Here is an 8387-nt window from a genome sequence, read left to right on the forward strand (position 1 = left end):
AAAGTATCTTATATTATTAGATATATTATTATAAAGCATGCTTTAGTTAAGGAGTTATTGATACTTCAAGTGCAAAATGATGATATAAAATCATGATAAAAATACACTTTTAAGTACTAATCAGTTATTTTGGGTTGGTTTTTAGGTGAGATAAAGGCTAGATTTTTACTTTAAGAAAGGCTAAAACTGAAGGTTGTTGGAGTGATTTAAAGAGCAATTTTGTGACGGGTTTGAGTGGCGCTTCAATGGTTAAAATTAGTGTGATTTAGAGGGTGTAATTAGGAATGAACAAAAAAATTAAAAAACCAATTAAACTGAAAAAAATTGAACTAAAAAAAACAAATAAACCAATTAAAAAGCTTAAGCAAAAAATCGATTCAATTCAGTTTCAGTTTCTAAAATCTTAAACTAATGGAACCAGACCGAACCAAACAGGTTCAACTAACATTTAAACCTACTATAAAAGGAAATCCTAAACTTAAACTTCACAATCCCTCAGGTCTCGGTCGTCCCCTTTCTCCAAAATGCCTTTCAAGTTGCCCCCTTCTCTCTCACCACTCTCCTTCTTTAATTCTCTCAGATCAAAGCTCAAGCCTTCAAACAATTATCACCAAAACTTTTGATACCAACATCACCCTAAGTTTTCAATTTTTTCCTCTTTAGTACTATATTTGTCTTGACATGTGAACGCTTCATAAAGAGATAGAAAATTTTCTTTTATATAAAAGTTATTTGTATTTTTTCCACATGTTTTTGCATAAAAAGGATGTGCATTTCTTTTATCTACCTTGGTTTCATGGATTTTTCGAGCTATTTTTACTTTTTTATGAGTTAATGGAAATCTTGTTAGCTAGGATTATTATTTGTACTTGTACATGGCTGAAATTCTTGGCATTTAAACTAATCAATTTGTCATCGATCTTCTTCACTTTGTTGTTGTTGCCATTAACTTACTTTTTATATGAAACAAAATTGGATTATCAATTGTTTCAAATTTTTTCCTAATTAACCAAACCAAACCGAACCCAAAATGGTCGATTTGAACTGGTTTTGGTATGGTTTTGATTTTAAATTAAAAAATAAAAATTTGGTTTGGTTGATTTTTAAGTGAAAACGGAATCAAACCGAAATTGTTTACCCCTAGATTTAATGGCTAATGATTCAAGGCTATTTTGAGGTTGTTATGGGCTTATCTCAGGGTTGTTTTGTGGTTCTTTGGAGGGCTACTTCAAAGCTAATTTAAAGGGTTATTTGGTGATGGTTTGAAGGGATGTTTCAATCTATTTCATGGTGGATATTATGACTATTTTATTCTAAAAAATAAAAGAAAGATGTGCGCTTCATATGGGTATTTTATGGTGGAAATGGTGGGCTCATGTGAGATGAAAAATACAAAAAAATTGTTGTGTTGTTGGAAAATAAAAGAAAAAAATGTTGTAATGGTGGCAAAGGTGATAGTGTTTTATATAGGGGTTGGTGATTGGTAGTAATGAGAATTTCTATAGATAAGATGGAGTAGTAAGAAGGAGATGGTAAAAAAAAAAATAATAATAAAATTCAGCTAGGAAAGAGTGAAGAAAAATCTCAAAGGAGCACCAAAATTTTGTTCTCTCTTTCTTGTTCCATTCGATAATTCCTCTTCTTCTTCTTTCTTTTAATCTCTCTTTTATTTTATTTTTTCTTATCACATTATCTTCTCCTACCTTCTACAAACTTTCTTTTTTTCTCATTAATTTTTTTAATTATTTTCTCTTTATCTCTTAGTTTGCCTGCATGATTTTTTCAAAATTTTTACCTACATGATTTTTTTTATTTTTTCATTTTTTTCCCTTTAATTTGAAACTTTTATGTTTTAGTTTAAAACTTTATTTTGTTTAAAATTAAGTTTTTAAGTTTAAAAGAGAAGAAAGAGTCACTAAAAAATAACAAAAGAGAAAGAAAACAGTTGATTGGTTAAATTTTGAGAACAAAGATATTGAAATTTGGTGTTTGATTAGTACTTAAAAATATATTTTTATTAAGGTTTTATATCATCATTTTGCACTTGAAGATTTTCAATTTTTTCCTCTTTAGTACTAAATCTGTCTTGCAACCCAGATATTGTTCAGTGTTTATCCCATATCTTGAGTTTTAGAAGTCTAAATAACCTCAATTTTTTTTTTAGAAAGTTGAGATAATTTTCTAGAACTTTCATTTAGAGGTCTAGTTCAAATTCTAACATTATCAATAATATTTTATTCAGATAAGAAGATAAGGATTGTCACCAAGTCAAGGAATCCATCTGGAGTTGTAGATCTCAGATTTAAGTCTACTTTATATAGCTGGAAAGGTAAGACATAGGCCTATAACTTTCATGTACGATTTAGAAAGGTCATTTTCAAGTCCAAATTATAGCAACAACAAAGAAGCTTTTGCTTTCTCTCTTTGTATTTTTATAATGCTTAAGTTTTACTTTAATTAATATCTTGTTAATGTCTTTCATTTCCTTACCTTTACTTAGTTAACTTTTATTTTATTTATGTTCTTATCTTTTTTATTTATGTTTCTCTTTTTTATTATATTTAGCTAAGTTTATTATGTTAAGGTGAAAAGGTTACACTAATGGTATAAGAATAAGTATAGTGTAAACTCAACATGGACTTTAATGTTTGATACTAACATGTTTTGTATTTATTATCTTGTTCACTCTTAATACTTTGTTTGTCAAATGATTAATCTAGATTTATATTATATAATATTTATTACAACAAATACTTGGCACTTTCATAGCTCAGCTGTATAGTATAACCTACACATGTGCTATGAAAGGAACTTGATTTGTTGTTAACATAAGTCTATTAGTGTTACTATTACTATTATTAGTGTTGTTGTTGTTATTTTTGTTGTTATATGGTTGTTATTTATAATTTATACAATTAATCTCCTTGTGGTTTGACCCCGGTCTTGCCGGGTTATTTATTACTTCGACACTTCTGCACTTGGAAGAAGATATTAATTTTCTAGTCATTTCAGTGCCCATATATTTCTCTTAATTAAATAAATTTCAATGAGGTGTTTTTGAGCTTTCATATTGATGAAAAAAAAATAGAATGAGATTAAGAAAGATTTTATTTTATGTTTTTAACCGATTTATAGATGTTTTGAGTATGATAAAGCACTATATTAAAGTTGTAAGGGTGTTTATTAGGTGTGTTTTTTTTTAATGAAAATTAGTATAAAAAAATTAGATAAAAAATCTTCTTATTTTGTCTAAAATATTGTTATTCCAATGTTATTTTTATAAAAAAAAGAAAAACACTAAACCAATGTTATTTTTTAAATTAAACCAGTTTTTTTTATTAGATAGTCATGTCCTAGTTTCACTCTCTAAGTTGCTCGGCCACACTAATCAATTCTCACTTCAACTATTTTAAAATCCAGTGGATAAAAAATAATATTTATAATTCATTATGTTATCTTTATAGATTTAGGTAGTATTTAAGATTTTGGTAGTAATTATTTTTCAAAAAAAATCACTTCAAAATATTTTAAAATAATATATATTTTTTAATATTTTTAAATTATTTCTCAATCGAACTTCATAAATCTTGTACTACACTAAAGTCATCGAAATATTTAGAGACAAAAAAATAAACCAATGTATATAACAATTATCAGTAGCTCTTAGATGCCCTCCAAGACATGTTCTCTTGCTTCAGCTTCACCATACGTACGGGCTCCATAAATTAATAATTAAGATTCGGTATATTTTTTCTGATGCATTTGTAAAGGGTATTTTAGTCATTTACTCTTTATTGAATTATTGTTACAAGCAACTATTTGAACGAGAAGACGGTTATGGATCAAAAGTGAATAATGGAGTAATGTTTGTGCCTCCCTATGAGGACAAGAATGATGATTGGATGATGTTGGGGAATGTACCATAGAAGTAAGTTTTCCAAAGTGGCTTTGAAGATTATAGCAACTTTTTTTTTATTTTAAAAATATTTTAAAAAATAATTAGTTTTGTTATTTTAAATTAGTTTTTAAAATTTTTAAATCATTTTGATGTAATAATATTTTAAAAAATTTAAAATTATTATTTTAATATATTTTTAAATAAAAAATATTTTAAAAATACAATCATTACATTTCTTTATAGCTAAATACTTTAAAATAAAAGGCAACAAGATATTTAACTCATGTTTTTTCTTATTAAAAAATGAATAACATTGCATAACAGCTCTCTATATTAATACGCGAAGAGCAGACTAGGAATCCCTATAAATGACTCACTTTCGTATCACGAGCTTGATCACAATCAATCATTCTCTTAACATACAAAAGAAATGTTACTAACGAAGCTAGCCATCCCTTTTCTAATTCTTCTCTTCTACTCATCTTTTATCTTTTCTTAGACAGCTTTTCCCCTCCAAACACCAATCCAGAAGGACCATTCAACCAGCCAATATGTCATCATTGCATACCTATAAACCCCTATCAAGCTTACCAAATTACTCTTGGACCTTGGTGCTATATACACCTGGGTAAACTACGACAGCTACACTTCTTATACTTGCCAGCATGCTCCCTGTAACAGTTCCATTGCTAATTTACTCGGCGCTTATGCTTGCTTGGACCTTTGTGACTGTCCACCAGGTCCAAATTGCGATAACAACTCTTTCCTCTTATTCCTCAATAACCCCATCAAGCCTATTGACTACAAAAAGGTGAAAGGCCTTAACACTGCCCTTATCAATTCTTTTGCCTTGTCCAACACTCAAGGTATTATGTATAGTCCTATACCATGTGATGGTAAAACCACCATATTAATTGTCAAGAGACAGCAGCATAACTGTCTCTTGAAATTAAAAATGTAATGTTATTGCAATAGCATTATTATTAAATAAAAGAGAAAATAAGAGAGAAGAGAAAAGGGAAGGAAGAAGAGGCAGCATAACAGTCTGTCTTCTTTTCTTAATTTCTAATTTGTTCATTGTTGGATCGGGCTGATATTTTAACAGTAGCTTCTAGACACATTACTCTTCATTCTGAATGAATGGATCAAATATTAATGGTGTGGAAGCTGATCGTTTTAATAGAAAAAGAGGTTATCAGTGTTGTGAGCTTTTCTCAAACATTTCTCTCTTTAGTCTTATTATATTCCAAGAATAAGTTGTCCTTGATGATATGTATGCTATGGCCCTTAGTTGAATCTAAGAAAGAACAGTTGTGAATCTATTATTTGTTGATAGTGAAAGTTTTTAAGTGGACTACGGTACCTTAATTTTTCCCGCATCAGGTTTTTCACGTAAAAATCTTGGTATTGATTTGTGTGATTATTGCTTTATATTTGTTGATTGTTTGATTTTGATTTTGATTTTGATTGCATAAAGAAAAAAAAGAATTGGAACTTGTGAACTGTGAATTGATCCGGGTAGATTGGTGTCCGGTTATTTGTTCCTAGTTTTCCCAACAAAGTGGTGTCAGAGCACTGGTTATGTAAAATGAATTTCTTATACAGTTAAAATAGAAAAGGAAGATTTGGGCATGATAAAGCTCACTTCCTTTAATTATTTTCTATAGAAAAAAATGATGGAGGATCACTTATATTACAATGATCTGGCTTTGCAGCTTGAGTGTAAAGAATAAAAGCTTGATGAGATGGATGAGGTAAAATGGAATGGGCTTAATAGAAAGGTGACTACTTATATTAGAAAATGGGTATCTTTTAAGTCTATTAATTATATTTCTCAAGAATATGATTGTTATATAGTTTGGAAGATGTTGGAAGAAACCTTTGCTAAGAAGAGTGCACAAAACAAGGTTTTTATAATTAGAGACCTTGTGAATTTGAAGAATAAAGATGGTGAAAATGCTTTAGTGCATATAAATGAATTCCAAGAGTTCTTGAATCAGTTATCATTGATGAATCTTGAGTTAGCCGATGAGATGCAAACATTAATTCTATTGAGTTTATTGCCAGATAGTTAGGAGACTTTGGTGGTGTCACTTAGTAATTCTACTCTAAATGGAAAGATCACTTTGAAAATAGTGAAGGATAGTATCCTCAATGAAGAGAAAAAGAAGGAAAGGGATAAGCATTTCTAAGTCTCATGTACTTGTTACAGAAAATTAGGGAGAAGTCAAAGTAGGTTCTCTTACGGAAAGTAAGATAGAGAATCCAGTAATAGAAAAGGCAAAAGAAGGAAAGGGATAAGCATTTCTAAGTCTCATGTACTTGTTACAGAAAATTAGGGAGAAGTCAAAGTAGGTTCTCTTACGGAAAGTAAGATAGAGAATCCAGTAATAGAAAAGGCAAATGTAAGCCAAGAGGAAGATCTCAGTTAAAGAAGGGAATTAAATGTTATTATTGTGACAAGCCTGAGCATATTCAAAAAGATTATAGAAAGTATGAAAGAGATAAAAAGAGTAAAGATAAAGATAAGAATGAAGAGAATGGTATAGCTACAGTTGTATTTAATGGTGAAGTTTCCATTATTTGTGATGATGATTGTGTTAATCTTGCATGTCAAGATACCACCTGGGTTGCAGATTCAGCAGCTTCTTACCATATCACACCCCGACATGATTTTTACACATCCTACACTGCTGGTGACTTTGGTCAAGTTAGGATGGGAAATCAAGGGATGGCTAATGTTGTGGGAAGTGAAGATATTTGGTTGGAAACCAATACTAGGTGCAAGTTGCTACTCAAATATGTTGGGCATGTATCTGATATACACCTACATTTGATCTCTATAGGTACTTTTGATGAAGAAGGCTATCACAATTACTTTGAAGATGGTAAATCGAAGCTCTCCAGAAATTCCTTAATTATTGTTAATAGGAAGAAGATGGGTCTTTACATGTCACAAGCCAAGGTGATCAAAAAAGAGGTGAATGCAATTGAAGATTGCTCTACTGATTTATGGCATAACCAACTTGGACATTTAAGTGAGAAAGGGCTTAGCATCCTTGCTAAGAAGAACTACCCTCCATTAAAAGGTATGAACTTGAACACATGTACTCATTGTTTAGTTGACAAACAACACAAAGTTGCTTTTCAAAGATCACCTTCACATAGAACATCACATGTTCTTGATTTAGTTCATACTGATGTTTGCTTTATGATTGACAAGTCTCTTAGTGGTGCATTGTACTTTGTTAGTTTTATTGATGATCACTCTAGAAAAATTTGGGCCACTTGTTTGAGATTCAAAGATCAGGTGCTTAATGTCTTTAAGGATTTTTATGCCAGAGTTGAAAGAGAAACTAGTAGAAAGCTTAAATGTATTCGAGCTGACAACGGTGGTGAATATAGGTGTCCTTTTGAGAAGTACTGCAGGGAACATGGTATCAAGTTAGAGAAGACAATTCCTAAGACTTCACAACAAAATGAAGTGGCTGAGAGAATAAACAGAACCATTATTGAAAGAATTAGATGTATGCTCTCTCATGCAAAGCTGTCTAAGTCCTTTTGGGGTAAGGCAATGAAGACTACAGTTGTCATGATCAATCTTTGTCTATTAGTTCCTCTTGATTTTAATTTCCAGATAGAGTTTTGAAAGGAAAGGATGTCCCTTATACACACTTAAGAGTGTTTGGATGCAGAGCGTTCATACATATTCCTAGGGATGAAATGTCTAAACTTGATAATAAGACAAAGTAGTGTATTTTCTTGGACTCTAAAGATGATGAGTTTGGCTATAGGTTATGGGATCCAAAGGAGAAGAAAATTGTGAAAAGCAGAGATGTTATCTTCTTTGAAGATCAAACTATTGAAGACTTCAAACAGAAAGAGAAAATAGAGTCTACTACTTTTATTCCATCTAATTCAAATCTAAAACCTACTCCATAGTTGCCTTTGATTTGTGCTAATCATGTGGGAGATTTGTAAAATGATGATAATGGTTGTTTTCTTATTGAGCCATTAGTTGGAGATCCTAAATCAATTAATGATGATATTGATGTTATTCCTGAATAGGTTATACAAGAAGCTCCAAATGAGCTATAATTGAGAAGGTTAACTAAACCTCGCCAACCTTCCACTAAATATTCTTCTCATGAGTATGTATTGGTTACTGATGGGGAAGAGCCAGAATGCTTTGATGAAACTGTCACATAAGAAGAAAAGTGAGTGGTTAAAAGCAGTGAAAGAAGAGATGAAATCCTTGCATGAAAACCATACTTTCTGATTAGTACTTAAAAGTACATTTTTTATCAAGGTTTTATGTCATTATTTTGCACTTGAAGTATCAATAACTCCTTAACTAAAACATGTTTTATAATAATATATCTAATAATATAAGATACCTTTAATTTGTGGTAAATGTTCATTTTAAATGCAAGCCTATCACATAAATGAAAGGATTGATTGATGAATTTAAGAACTAAAATTGAAAGGA

General features: G+C 30.4%; 1 pseudogene; it reads left to right on the plus strand.

The window, feature by feature from the left end:
• The first annotated feature begins 4328 nt into the window (after positions 1-4328).
• LOC105133153 (basic 7S globulin-like) overlaps positions 4329-8387 on the plus strand; it is an 8342-nt pseudogene continuing 4283 nt past the window's right edge.

Source organism: Populus euphratica, unplaced genomic scaffold (assembly GCF_000495115.2).
Source record: "Populus euphratica unplaced genomic scaffold, PopEup_1.0 scaffold42.1, whole genome shotgun sequence".
Taxonomy (NCBI): domain Eukaryota; kingdom Viridiplantae; phylum Streptophyta; class Magnoliopsida; order Malpighiales; family Salicaceae; genus Populus; species Populus euphratica.